Source organism: Lepidochelys olivacea (assembly GCF_965140295.1).
Source record: "Lepidochelys olivacea isolate rLepOli2 genome assembly, chromosome: 12".
Taxonomy (NCBI): Eukaryota; Metazoa; Chordata; order Testudines; family Cheloniidae; genus Lepidochelys; species Lepidochelys olivacea.
This window is the reverse complement of record NC_140422.1, coordinates 26,892,393-26,907,560: the sequence shown is the minus strand read 5'-3', so window position 1 is coordinate 26,907,560 and position 15,168 is coordinate 26,892,393. Positions and strand designations below refer to the sequence as shown.

The 15,168-nt window shown below is 39.8% G+C and overlaps 1 protein-coding gene across 2 annotated transcripts in view; it reads right to left on the bottom strand.

The window, feature by feature from the left end:
• Positions 1 to 15,168, bottom strand: part of CDH11 (cadherin 11) — a 102,776-nt gene that overhangs the window by 37,786 nt on the left and 49,822 nt on the right. For both annotated transcript variants that reach the window (XM_084645050.1, XM_084645051.1), the window contains exon 2: positions 14,360 to 14,490. The gene's annotated coding sequence lies outside the window, so the exon portion shown is untranslated. The remainder of the gene's footprint in view (positions 1 to 14,359; positions 14,491 to 15,168) is intronic.

Here is a 15,168-nt window from a genome sequence, read left to right as displayed (position 1 = left end):
TTGGAAGAGTTTATTTTAAATAATAATTGTGTACTTGTGCATCTCAGAGTAAAGTGGAAGTCTCATCATTTACTATGTGCTCAAAATCCAATATAACCATAGCCTAGGTTCACTCTAGTTTCAGTATGGTTTGCTATTATATAAGTAAGTGATAATAGATGATGCCCAGTGGGGAACATAACCAACAACTAAAGTCAAGTTACTTCCAATTATATGTTGTGCTCATGTTTTAAGTCTGAGTATTTCTTTACTAAGTGCTTATACCAACTAAAGGCAAAATTACCCCCCAATTTTTCTTGCTAGCTAATTTGATTTATGCCAAATAAAACATTGAGAAGAAAGTCAGAATCGAAGGCTAGATGAAGGATAATTCCAAATGTCTTCAAAAGCTAAATATTACATGCAGACCCATCAAAACACACACATTATATGATTCTATAGAAGTTTTCTATGATTCTACAGAAGTAATGGGCTTAAATTGCAGCAAGGGAGGTTTAGGTTGGACCTTAGAAAAAACTTCCTAACGGTCAGGGTAGTTTAGCACTGGAACAAATTACCTAGGGAGGTTGTGGAAGCTCTGCTATTGGAGGTGTTTACAAACAGGTTACACAAACACCAGTTGGATGGTCTAGACAGTCCTTCCTCAGTGCAGGGCACTGGACTGGGTGACCTGTCAAGGTCCCTTCCAGTCCTATATTTCTATGATTCTGTATGCACTTTGGGCAAACTCCTTTCCTTATTTCAACCTAATGAAATTAATAGTTTTGAGGTACCTCCACTAGTCCATGAAGTGCTAATTTAAACTGAGCCAGCAGGTGTGCTGTTTGTAGCACTACTCTGTCTGAGAGATTCTGCCATTAGAGGGCAATTTTAACATTACTGTGGGGAGTCCATTCAGACTATAGCAGGTAGAGAATAGCTAGGGATGTGCTGAATGAGTGCATAGCCTGCCATTCCCCAATTAGTGCCACCTACTGTGGGTCAGCTATAAGACCCTTGGTAGAGTAGAAGCCATGGGCAGCTTGCCACCCCACCACAATCCCTCCAGGAATCTTTCTGCTGACAGGGCTCTTGGGTTACTATGGTGGAAGCATAACTCAGTGGTGAATCTAATACAATACAAATGCCTTCTCATCAAAGACCAAGAGATAGCACAAACTCAGTATTTTACTTGCATTTACTGTTGTTTACCCTTTCGTCTTGTCTACATGAGGGAAATTGTCCAGAATAGCCATTCTAGCATAATTTGGGGAGAATAATGCCACTGTGTGAACACTCTATTCCAGAAAAAGTGACTTTATTCAGAATAAATATGCCACTTTCTGAGATTTCAGTGAATTATTAGGAGTCCTTGTGATTCTCAAAGATGTTTGCAGGAAGGACAAAGGTGAGAGCTAAAATTCTAATGAAAGGACCTGCATCTTTTCTCAACTTTCACTGAAAGAGTACTGGGACCCAAACTTTGATTTCAAATTATGAATAGTGATTTTATATAATATGTTCTAAAGAAATATAATGTCAGAACAGAGGAGTATGTGAAGAGTCATTTCAGAAGTGCATGAAATGGAATAAGCATGGATTTAGGAATTCCTGAGTTGTAATGGTGGCTTTGACATTGACTTGCTGGATGGCCTTTTTCAAATCACTTAGTTTCTTTATGTCTCAGTTTATCTTCTTTTAGTAGCTGGACAACTGTTTTAATTTACCTCACAAGGGTACCTGTGAAATTTGTTTCTCCTCAGCTGAGGAGAAAAAGTACTACAGAATTGCCAAATATAAGGTCCTGCTTATAAGTTAGTGAAGACCATAAATTAGGTTTGTTCAAAAAGGTGTCTCAGGCCTTAAAGAGTATACAATGTACAATATAGATGGTCAACTCTACCCACTGGGATACAGAGGAAAACTGAAAAGTCTGTGTAAAAGAAGGAGCTTTGGGAGGGAGGATTTGGATACATTTAGAAGTACATAATCACATGGCAGACATGATGTAAAAGCTTAAACATATGAAAGATTCCCCAGACAGCTTTCAGGAGGTCAATGCAAGTAGTTAGGGTTTATTTTGATTTTTACTTAATTTGTCAACTGGAGTGTAAGTTTCTGTACTAAAAGACATAAGGACTGTCCTTAGAACTTTCTGAACATGTGCGAATCAATAGTTAATTTTTCACAGAGATAAGACTGGCTGTAGATGGGAGTAGTTTGGGGACTTGCAGAATAGCACCCATACAGTCAAATATTGTGCTAACTCAATGACAGTATCCAAGATGAAGGAAGCCACCAATTGTTGTAGTACCCAATGGCAAGTTAAAGTAGAATGGCTTGCAACTTCAATAGGAAACAGCTACATTCCACCAAACCATTTTGACTCAAGACTGTCACTCTGGCAACGTTTCAATGTGTACTGATATAGTTCTTTTAACCTGGCTTGTTCAATGTAGTCTCCACTATCACTCTTCACTTCCTCAATCCTTAAAGATCTACATTTTAGCAACATTTGCTCTGGCTGAGAAATCCTGATATGGCTCCCTTCAGAAAGTGCCTATCCTGCTCTGACACTGACCAGAAGGACTCAACCCACTGCCTTTTCAGTGTTCCCAGCCCTTTGGATCATAGGCAGGCAGAAATGAAATGTGGGTCCCACTCTTGTATCCTGGAGTGCTGCCAAAATATTCAGTTAGGTGATAGACATGTCAATATCACAAAACAGACTGACCACCCAACCACTTGGGCCCATCAACCTGTAAATAAAATTAATACTTTTCATATGAATCACACACTTCCAAAAAAGGAAAAATAATTAGGTATGTTTTTTCACTGATTCTAGTCTGAGCTAATCCTATTTAATATATAATATAGTATTTTCCAACTGTACAAAGGGGACACTATCATCCAACTATCACAAAGGGGACACAATTACAGATGATTAAATCTCTCTTCTCTGATGGAAATCTAGTCCAGACCAGACCTATTTGGGTTTTTGGTTGGCTACGGTCAGGACAATGCAAGTATTCTAGAAATTCACTGTGACTATATGAGTAACATTTAAATATCTCAAGCTCAAATTCCTCTTGTATAAAAGTTTACCAAGGTGACATCTCACACCAGAGGGGCAAGATCAGAAACTATGCTGAAGAATTTGCAACAAAAGTCCATCCAATATTACTAGTTCTTTAAAGAGACCATCATTATTTAGAGTAATTCCTGAAGCTCTAAGTCAACTAAAGTTTGACACCTTAAGGAGGTAATATTTTTGGACAAAATATTTTAGCTTTGGTCCGATCTCACTGAATTCAAGGATAAATCTCCTATGGTGCAGAATCATCCCTGTATCATTGTGTTGTCAACCCGGGCCAGAATCTCATTTCACCAAAGCCCCTTTACACTGCCAGGGTTGGGTAAAAGCAAATAAGACTACCTTATAAGTGGAATACTTTTGGTTCTGAAATGACAGTAGGTAGATTGTCTTCCAGAATATGTCAGCCTACTGTCATCAAAAGAAGGATGCTTGTGATGAAGAAACACAAAACCAATCTAACAGCTGAATGGTACATCACAGCACTTTATGTCATTCCAGGTTTGAGACCAGACCAGCTAGAGGTTGTGTTATGCTTGTCCTATAACCCTGGGTACCTTGAAAATATTCTGCTGCTGTAGCTTCCAGACAGGATACAAGCATGCACTCAGTGTCTGTGTGATAAACAAATATGGTTCAATGCTCTGACTCCAGCAGCCTGCTTGTTACACCACAACCACATTCTGGTCTCCACCAGCCTCGGTTACGGCTAGCCACGTGACCCCAACACACTCCAGTACTGAATTTCCTCAAAACAGTTTGCCCTAAATTGTCCAGCCCTCTCCTGGACCACTCAGAGAAATAATAAGGTCCGTTTGTGCCTTTAAAGTGCCAACACCCAACAGCTTGCCACATTAACTGGAGTCAACAATTACTTCAATTCAAACACAGGACTGGCTTGGTTTAGATTAAACATAAAACATGTTTATTAACAACAGCTTAAGTGATGCCAACTCTAAGAGTAGAGATGGTTACAAGGAAATAAAAGTGAAAACACAGATCTAAAAGTCTAAAACTTAATCTGGCAAGGTACAGTCTTTGGTTAAGATGGCTTCTCTCACCGATTATTCTTTGTCCAATATGGCTGACTGTGTCTCAGTCAGGACCTTCCATGGAAGTATGAGGAGCATGTTTCCCTTTTCATCATCGTAAAAGATAAAGAGGAGTCTCTCTCTGTTCCATATATTCCCAAAGAATTCCCAAGGAATCCTCGAAGTTAGGAAGGACTCCTGGGGATTCACTCGCCTGTCTCTCTCTGGCATGCAGAAGCCAAGTTACTTCTCTGTCTCTTGAGTTCAGGCTCAAGACAACCACCACTGGTTTGTTTGAAAACGTTGTTTATGGCTAATATGTAAATTGAGGTAAACCCAAATCCCTTTATCTAGGACAGACCTGTTTATCACCTTTACCTTGGATAGGCTGTCTTCTTAAATGTGTTCTAGGAGCATCATACGGAGGGAATTTATATCTTTACAAATAAGGATTAACACATGCATTTTATAATGATATTAATGATTAATGTACTATTTGTTTTCAAATTATATCTTCAAGGCATATTTTGCACAAATATCATTGCAGTAGTACGTGGGGTGCGAACACAGAGGTGCTTAAGATCACAACCTCCTTCTACCAACCCTACAGACACTTCTTTGTGCAATCATTGTGCTGCTGGGAATCAAATTACTACAGAAGGGATATAGTGTAGGCCAGTGGTAGGCAACCTGCAGCCCGTCAGGGTAATCCACTGGCGGACCACGAGACAGTCTTTACATTGACCGTCCACAGGCACGGCCACCCGCAGCTTCCAGTGGCCATGGTTCCCCATTCCCGGCCAATGGGAGCTGCGGGCGGCCGTGCCTGTGAACGGTCATCAGAACAAATGACATTGCTGTAGACTGTCCACAATGGCATGTACTTTAGAGAAAGCAGATTCTGTATTTGAACGCAATAAGTGAATGTGAAGAATGCAAATAAAGCGAACAGGTATGATATCTTATATTTATTGCTTTTGATGTTTTCTCATTAACCCAGATTCTGAAACCCACTGTCTTCAATGGCACTCCTCCTGGAGTACAATTCTACTCCTCATGAGTAAGTTTATCAGAGTCTGTCTCCTCAGTGACTTTATTTCCCCCCAAAGCAATACATTGAAATATTTTAATGAAGTAATTGTTAGTAAAATGACCCACACTGCAGGTTCATGACAATGGTACATGCTAATTCTGCGGTAAAGAATCTTTCTTAGGGCCCAGTTCTGCAGCCCCTCAACATTTAAATGAAAGTTTAACCTGAGTAAGAACTGGGCCACCAAAGAGCCACATATGAAGATATCCTAACAGCAGTGGGCATTTTCTACATTTTTTAATACAGTGTTAAAAGAAATTATTAATTGTTCTATTCACTACAGATAAGTTTTTCTATTAAAATATTTTTGTATTTCTTCTACATTTATTAAACAGGAACCCATCTTTTAAATAAATATAACTTGCTATAGGGATATAATTGAATAAGGGAGGGACTCAGCAGCTAAAGTAAAGTCCATTGCAGGCCCCTTGAATACTGTATTGTTTTGTTTATGCTGCAGGAATGCAGCAGAGCAGCACTAACTGCTGGGCTATTGGCTGTGCAGTGACAGAGCCTAACAAAGACTCGGTTATGCTATCCTTGGAATAATTTGTGCATTGTGATTCACCAAAAAAAGGCAGTTTCCTGGAATAGTGTTTTTCTCTCCTGTGTTTTTAGGTAGTGGAGAAGGGAGCAATAGTCCCTGTGAAAATTTAAATAAAACAAGAAAGTACCAAGATTTGCAGTTAGCATCTAACCCCTGAACGCGGAACTCAACAAAAGAACAGTGTGCCCCAAATTAGATTATTTGCACAATATTAACAAACTGACAAATATAGAGTCCGTCCCCCCCGCTCCAAGTTAATTCAGTTCTAGTATCTTAGGTGACACCTGTAACTACAGTAGGCAGAACTCAGAGAGAAGAGTAACTTTTTTATTAGCTGGCAGTATATCTATGTTTGGTTCACTATAACCCAAAACAACTTGAACCATTAATAGATCATAATTGATCATAATTATAGTAAAGGTATATATATAGCTCTACTGCACTGGTCAATGAGTGAGGGGATGGAGTCATGACTGTGCCTATTCCCTTCCTACTTGCTCTGGGTGTTCGGGGGGAGGGTCATCCAATTAACAGTTTAGCTCTTCTTGGTTAATATATTCTCTTCTGACATATATTATGTTTATTCTTGTGTTTTCAAAGTTTAATGAAATATGTATTTTCTATTAGGATAAAAGCTACATACTTTTGTAGAAGTTCCAAAATACTACTTTTATGGACCTTTCAGGTATCTCAGACATACAGCTTTTTCTTGCAAAGGACTAGACGGACAGGCTTTGCCTAAAACCTTGGAACAAACCTTCATTTATGAGCTAAGGGAATCATTTTTATCCCACTACACGAATTCAGTGGGCTGCCACAGGCCAGTCATCATCTGTTATTGTTACCCTGCAACTCTTGTGCTATTAATTTTTCTTTTTAATGAACTGTCCAGTCTAGTTTAGCTATGGGAACGATGATGGAGCTGCAGTATAAATGGTTTGTGTCATGCCTTTGTCAAAAACCTTTTCCCTACAGCACTAGAATATAATTGAAAAGCCATTTCAAAATAAAATAGCTGAATGGTTGCAAATGCAGGTTGTCAAGAATCAAGTGGGAAAATCCTATTTCAGAAATGCATTCTATTATATTTTACCAATCCCTGATCTGTGTGATTTACAAATTAGTAAAACTGAAAAAATCACTAGGTTTGTAAGGGCCGTTAGTGTGTATTTCTGAAAGATTTTTGAATATATTTTAAAGAAGTTGTTCTTTAACTATGACTAACAAGGCAGTAATTGGTCTTGGTAAATGTCTCAAGTGAATTAAATGTACATGCTGTACAGTAGTACATATCTACTGTAGTGTTCTTTCTAATATGCAGCAAAGCTCCATGCTTGAGGCAGCAAATTAGTTTCTAGGAGCAATTCAAGGTATAGTTTATTATCTATGAAGCCCTAAATTGCTGAGGACATGGCAAACTCTGAGAAATCATCCCTCTCTATGCCCTATCACAACAGTTATGATTGGATGGGACATATTTCTGCTGAGAGTCCCTAGGACTGAGCTTTTGGGGACTAAGGGCAATCTTGGTGACAAGTAGGGGCTGCTCTATGATTTAGAAATCACTTCCAGCAGTCTCTTAGATCACGACTTCCTCCCTTTAGGACATGGTGCAAGATACATAGCTTTCATTTCATTTTTCTTTGATCATATTTTTCTAGTTCATGGATGGCTTGGAGCAGTATTTCTTTATTATCTAGTCTTGGGTAATATTAAGAGTATCAGTATATCATGCATGTGTTTCACTATATGACATCATTTATTTTTTTGAAACTATCCGTTGCGGAAATCTGAAAGGGACCATTATGGAGACATTAGTTTGCCAATAGTTAAGGCTGAAGCTAGCTTTTTCCAGTAAGCTATGTAATGAAATAAGTAGGCTTGATTGAAAATTTTCCATAGAAACATTTTTGACAGAAAATTTGACTTCTGTTTAAACAAGGGGTTTTGGTTCTTTTTTTAAATAAAAAGTGTTTGCTTTCCATACACATTTTGATTTTTTTTGTCAAAAGATAAAACAAATGCCCCCAAAAGAGTTTTCATTTTTCTTTTTGTCTGAAAAACAAATATTTTGACTTGGATATGCTGCTGTGCAGCCTGATGGGCAGTGTAGTTTAGCAGCCCCATATCCCCATTCTCCCTGAGGGGTCAGGCTCCTTACCTGGACTTCATCTCCTGTGACGTACTGTGGATTCCCTCTTTGACTCAGCCACTGCAACGCATCATGGTAGTCCTATGCTTGCAGTGCATAATTGGAGCTGATGTCCAGTCAGGAATCCCAGCCCAGAAGAGAATGGGAACATGACACATGCAAAACTATAACTCACAGAAGACACTGTGGCTTCTCAGGTATCTGTAGAGATCAGTTTGAAATTACTTGAAACAAAATATTTAGTTTCTGGTCAACCTGGCCTGAAAATTAAATATTTTGATTTAATTTTTTCAACAGAAAATCTAAAAACGTGTGTGTGTGTGGGGGGTGGGGGGGAAGAATCAACATTTCACTATGGAAAATATCAATTTAACAGAAATAACATTCACAGAAAAATCTCACCCAGCTCTAATAGGAGTTAACATGATTGTGAGAAACAGTGTAATGTGAACATATTTTCTTCTCACCATGTTTTTTGTGGTTTGGCTACACATAGAAAAAATATGCTACTCATATTTTCTTTCGTAATGCTTTGAACAAGATGAATAAATTGTTCCTCATCCCTTTTAGCTGTATTTCCAAAGATGTTACCTTAGCCCAAGCAACGCCTGGTGTCAGTGTTTGCACATTTAGACCCCAACTTGTCAAACTGTGCATACACACCAGAATTGGCATAAACTAATTTATACTTTTGAAACTCTGGCCAATAGGCCTTGCTCCAGCAAGGTTTTTACATATGTGTTGAACTACCGGGGGGGGGGGGGGCATGATTCAGCATTCATATCGCACTCGCAGTCAGTACTGAGCCCAGCGGATGAAATTTGGTGATGAATGCTGATCACATGCCACCTGAGGCATGTTTTGCATACGCTAAGAAGCATGAGAGCAGTTCCAGTGAAGTCAACTCGATTATTTGCATGACTAAAGTTACTAATCTCCTTCAGTGTTTTGTTGGATCATACCTTAATATACAACTGAAGTCACCTAATTCTGCCTAAATGACAAGTGTTTGTGTATGTAATTGAGATTTTTCTTTATATACTGAATATAGAAGACTACATCTGGAAGGTGTGTGTCCAAATATGTGCTGGACACATATTAATGGATATATCTTTGCCTTTGTGTTACAGGGTTCTGTAGACTCTTACTTAAATGATCCAAACATGGCAGCCCAGAATATTGAATTAGACTCCCTTAACGTGACTGTGGAAAGGCTGTTTTAACTGACTGATGAGAATTCACAAACAAAGGTTTATGAAAACTATGTAAATGACTGTTACATTAAAAAACAGAAGTGTAAACATGGGCTGTTCTTGTGTGTAATGTGAAGCAGATTGTGGGAGGCACAGTGCATTATGTATGGATATATTAGGCCACATTCAAATTTGCTAAGACTTATGAGCAGGAGAACATTTTAAATATCTGAAATCTGGCCTTTTTTCCCTGTGGTATTTCTACAAAAAAAAGATGTGAAACTATTTCCTGCCAATATCATATATTTGGGACCCTCTGTTTTTTTCCTGTCACAGTCTATGGTTTACAATACATATGAGTACTAAAAGATGTATATGTGACCTGCCTGCTTTATATTATAACAGTGAATTCATAAATATAGTGGGGGTACTGAATTTTTTTCTATCAGTTTGAGAGATACTATTGGTTTTACCAATATTCTCCATTTGGGGCATGAAAGAATCCCAGTGAATTCAGTGAGCACACGTTAGGGCCTTTAATTTCAGGAAATGATTCTCAAACTAATTTAATCTTCCCTTCAAAAGGAAAGGAACATTTCAAGTGTGTCCACTGCCCTCTCCCCTTGAAATGTGAGTGCATAATTCCAATTAATGACATGCAAAAATGAACGGGAAAATCTATAGCCAATAGACCAAACCCTAGCGACACCAATGGCAACTAGTCAGGACTCTGGAAGATGCATCTAAATTACACACAGATCTACATAACCACAAGATACGTGCATAGCTATAACGAAGGTGGCACAGAAGAGCCTCCAGTTTCTCAATACATGCAGAGGAGTCCACTATACTGGAAAAATACTCCAGTATCACGTATGATGGCTTTAGGGCAGCTTTCTGATGGAAAACTGACAAAAAGCTGCCCTAAGAAATCAGAGAATTTTGTACAAGATATAGACATATAGTAGAATCCCATTTATCCGACCCTCCATTATCTGACTCTGTGTATTAACTGAACAACCAGTGTACATAGGTCCAAAAGCAGGTGATCTCTCCTGTGGCCACTAGACAGCACTGCAACCTCACACTTTCCCATTCTCCGGACTATCTGAATTTTTGATTATCCAATCTGTCCCCGGTCCCAATTAGATTGGATAAGTGGGATTCCATAGTATATAAAATGATGGCATAAACATAATGAGACCCCCTACCTCACAATGGAATTGTGAAGATTAATTAGTTAATTTTTGTGTAACCCCTTTGGGGTTTAGAGAGCATGGCCCCTTTAAATCTTTTTCCTAAGGAGTGGGGGAGCAGTGAGAGAAAGGAGGGAAACTCCAGGGGGGTGGCTCTGGAGCTCCGGAGAGAGAAGGGCTGCAGCAAGCAGGCCCTTGCAAAATGAAGCAGCAGAGAACCTGCCTGAAGCTTGGGAAGGACGGGGTGGCCGATTGGGGCACCCCAGGACAGGCGCCAGGAGGAGCACTGTGCCAGGGAGGAATAGCCAGAGAAGGACAGGCCAAAGCTAGACCCAGTGTTGGTATCACTGCGGCCCAGAGCTGCATGGGACTGTGAGTACTGGGGCTTGTAACTCTGCATTGGGAATAAGGAGGGAGGCTGCTAGCTAGTTAAGGATGGAGGTGGTTGCTCTGTGTGGCTTTGCAGAGAGCAGCAGAAGAGGGCACTAGAAGGGTTTGTTGGGGAAAGTTTACTGGCGCCAAAGATGACCAGGAGCACCCAAGACTCAGCACTGGACTGGAACTTTGCTCAGGACTCCTGAGCTCTGTGTGCAGACACATTGCTCGGTGTCTGCCCTTTCAGACTGTGCTACCACTGGGCCTGTGGGGCCTTGGTTTGGCTGCAACCCTGTTTTACTGCTCCCCCTATATTTCCCCTTGTTTTGTCCTCCCCTCCCTCTGTAAATAAATATTTCCCTTTCTTATATCCATTGTACTTTTCCAGTGGGTTTGTGGGTTCACTCTGGGAGGGTTGGAACAGGTGCCCCTAGGGTAGAAAGAATTTTTCCTCCTGCATTCCTGCGAGTGCCTTCTCTTGGCCAGAGCTGCCTGTAGAGCAGACTCCATCTTGGCCATGAGGGCGCTAAATTTGTATGGTGTTTGGGGTATGCTACTCCCTGGGCAGCTCTTACCACTGCCTGGCTCCAGCTTCTGGTCTGCCCAGGGGGAAGAGGAGGAGCAGGGGACAGGGCTACGGAGGGGGCAGGCTTCTACATGTGTCCCGATTTTGCATTTTTAGAAGGTGGTCACCCTAAATGGTTTGCAGAGCAAAAGAGGAAAGACAGTCCTCAGACAGTGTGGGCCAGGTCTGTGTTATGTGAATACACTGATTATAACTCCAGTTTGCTGCTTTGTTTCAATAATCATAACTGTACATGCATATTTTACCTTGGTTACTGTTGATGATTTAGATACTGAAACAGGAAATCTGCATTTCTGAATAGACGCAACAGGAGCAAAATTATTTAAGAAAAAAATCCTCCAAAATGAAACAGAGAATTTAAGAACCATCAGGACACACAGGTTTACATGACAATCAACAAAAGCTGTATGTGTTCATTCTCTTTACATCTCCCTTTACCGAGAGACAATTCAAATGCCTTACAGTGGACATCCTAAAATCACTATGCAGGAAGTTTTTCAGAAATGATTACATCTCTAACTTCCCCTAACTCTGAAATGGAAAAGCACCTAGAGAAACCAATGGGGCTGCTTTCAGTGTAAGATGCTGCTTAACCTGAGTTAATTTAGATTTGAGCCCCACATTAGTAGTTCTATGTTTCTTCTTTACTTTTCCCAAGCACATGTGGTGGTCGTTTTGTCCCCATCCAAGAATGTCATTAAAATAAAATCTGCTTGTGAGTGTAGCACTGAGCCAAGAATGAAAAGAGCAGGAGTAGGCCTGGACTAGTCTAAGAAGCCAGAAATGAGAGGGGGTGCCACATTGAAAAGAAAGCAGATTAGGCTTTATTCAGAATCTTAGTAATGTGAACACTAAAGTTCAGTACATGGCATAGATGTGCAAAGAGAGCCCAAGCTCCCTTCCCATTAAATCAGTTGCCTAACTCCCACTGACGAGAAGGGGAGCAGATTCAGGGCCGTAATTAAGACAAGGTGGGGTTTTTTGTTTATTCAGTGGTGTTTTTGCATGCATGCAAATCATGCAGCTCTTACTCAGGCTAAACTGTAACTTCACTGGGAGTTTTGCCTGACCAAGAACTGGGTCTGGATGGCAACATTTGGCAATTGAGTTTTAATGAACAACAAAATAAGAAGCACTGTTAGACACAAATATATAGAACAGCTTCTTCCTAGTTTGAAGGTTGTCATAAATATAAAGGGAAGGGTAACCACCTTTCTGTATACAGTGCTATAAAATCCCTCCTGGCCAGAGGCAAAGTCCTTTTACCTGTAAAGAGTTAAGAAGCTCAGGTAACCTGGCTGGCACCTGACCCAAAATGACCAATGAGGGGACAAGATACTTTCAAATCTGGAGGGGGGTTGGGGGGGAAGGCTTTTGTCTGTCTGTGTGATACCTTTGCCAGGAACAGATCAAGGATGCAAGCCCTCCAACTCCTGTAAAGTTAGTAAGTAATCTAGCTAGAAAATGCATTAGGTTTTCTTTGTTTTGGCTTGTGAAATTCGCTGTGCTGTAGGAAATATGTATTCCTGTTTTGGGGTCTTTTTGCAACTTAAGGTTTTGCCTAGAGGGATTGTCTATGTTTTGAATCTGACTGCCTGTAAGATTATCTTCCATTCTGATCTTACAGAGTTGTTCTCTTATCTTTTTTTGTTCTTCTAATAAAGTTGTTTTTAAGAATCTGATTGGGTTTTTTGGGTCTTAAAAATCCAAGGCTGGTTTGTGCTCATCTTGTTTATTCTCAAGCCTCCCCAGGAACTGGGGTCTAAGGGCTTGGGGGGATATTTTGGGGGAAGATGTCTCCAAGTGATCTCTTCCCTGATTCTTTGTTAAATCACTTGGTGGTGGCAGCATACTAGGTTTTAACCTAAGCTGGTGGAAATAAGCTTAGGGGCTTTCATGCGGGTCCCCACATCTGTACTCTAGAGTTCAGAGTGGGGAAGGAACCCTGACAAAGGTGTAGAGGCCTATAGATTTCCTCAAGGAAATTCAGTGTAGTGGGGTCAGTTTAACGGTTGAAACCATTCTATTACAACTTGATACTAATTGCTGCAGTCTACCTTAACGACTCAGTGAATGTTGGACATGCACATCCATGTAGCTGTTCATAGGGATGTTGTAGTATTTTGCCCATTTGGCTGCCAGAAATGAGATCATCATCATTCAAGGACATTTCCACAGAAATGAAGCATCTGTCAAGCAGGACTTTAGTGTACTGAATATAAAAAGATGTAAATGAATCAGATAGCTACAGAGCTTTAATGTCACAGTCTTGTAGACTCTTTAAAAAACATCACAATTCAAAAGGGATTTCACATCTGATACTGCTATAAATGACGCTACTATCTATATTATTTATTACAGATTTTATCGTTGATTTAAAAAAATATATGGATACTTCTGTCTAAGAATTCTCACCTCTGAGGAATCTCTTGTTTCATTGGTAGATCAGAAAAGCACAGAATGTCAGAGGTTAAAGGCTGATAATAGAATTATGGAGGAAGAATAATAGAACCATTTTTCCACCCTGTCTCCACATTTTCAGCAGCATTTTTCAGCTAAGCCTCACAGTGAACAACAAAACCTTTTGCAGCACAAGTATGAATGGCTGTTTCAAGATTAGTGACATTACATGAAATGGTACAGGTGAAAAATAAATACAAAAGCTGCTCATCCATGCAGCCTTAGAAAAACAGCAACACAGAGCCCATTTTTGGATTAATGTAATATGGTTACTCTCATTGTTTTGGAAAATTTCTGACTATAGCTTACCATCCCCTCAACCCTTTCAGTGCTAAATTCCTTTTTGTGCGTCCTTAAGAAGAGTTATGATGTTATAAATGTAAATGAGCATGATATGAATAGTGCAGCTTGTCAAACAGTGCATTACAAGATAGTCACAGCAAGATGCTCAATGTCCTAAGGCACCAGCTCTCCGAGTGGCACTGAAGACCGGTGTACCCACACTATGAAAACTCTGAGAAAATCTGGCAACAAATTGGCTTAAACAAGAGGTTACTAATTGTTGACATGCCACAGTGTATATATGGAGCGACAAAAAGAGAGCAACATATACCTAAATTGTCAATTATAAGTCATGAAGTCAGATATCTTACCTTCACCCACTGGAAACTTGCTGCCAATTTATGTAACATATTCCGCCCATTTGAATGGCCACTTAATGAGTCTGTGTTGACAACGAAGATTTAAATTTTGTGCTGCCACTTATCTGATATCTCAGCTCTTGCTGCAAAGAATGAAAAGTTCATTTGAAATCAAAAGTAACTTTACAGTCACAATAAAAAGGGAAAAACAAACAAGCAAACAAAAAACACTAACTTTTAAGTTACCCCAACAGCCCAATGGGATTTTGGAGACAGAAGAATATCTATAGGCCGGGGATAGAATTTACAAGTAACTTTTACCCATATAGACCTATTATTGGAAGAATGTTCCCATAATTAAAGTGCTGGAGGCCATGCCAATATCCCTTCACATCTTTCTCTCTACCTCCTAGACAAATAGAATCTCATGAAAGAAAATATGCTCTGGGAACATTCTCCAGAGCAAGAGACACTTGTAAGGGAAAAAACAACAACCCAGCTATAGTCACATGTCAGGTATCATCAGCCAACAAGACGTGCTTCCAGCATTTCTAAGTGCTGTAAGACATATTACAAATCAGATAGTTTAGTATCATGACAGAATAAGGAAAAGAGGAAACTGCCTCTAGAGTAGTGGAACTATATGCCCATGATAAGAGTTACAGTTGTATTGGGAATTTGAAAATTGGCAGGGGGTTGCTCTTCTGTTGGGCAGGTTTACAGAGCACATCTTTCCTTGGGTTTGTGGTCATGGGAGGTTCCTTCATACAACAAGAAAATTAACTTTATTTTCATGGCTATAAACCACATTATTTTATAAT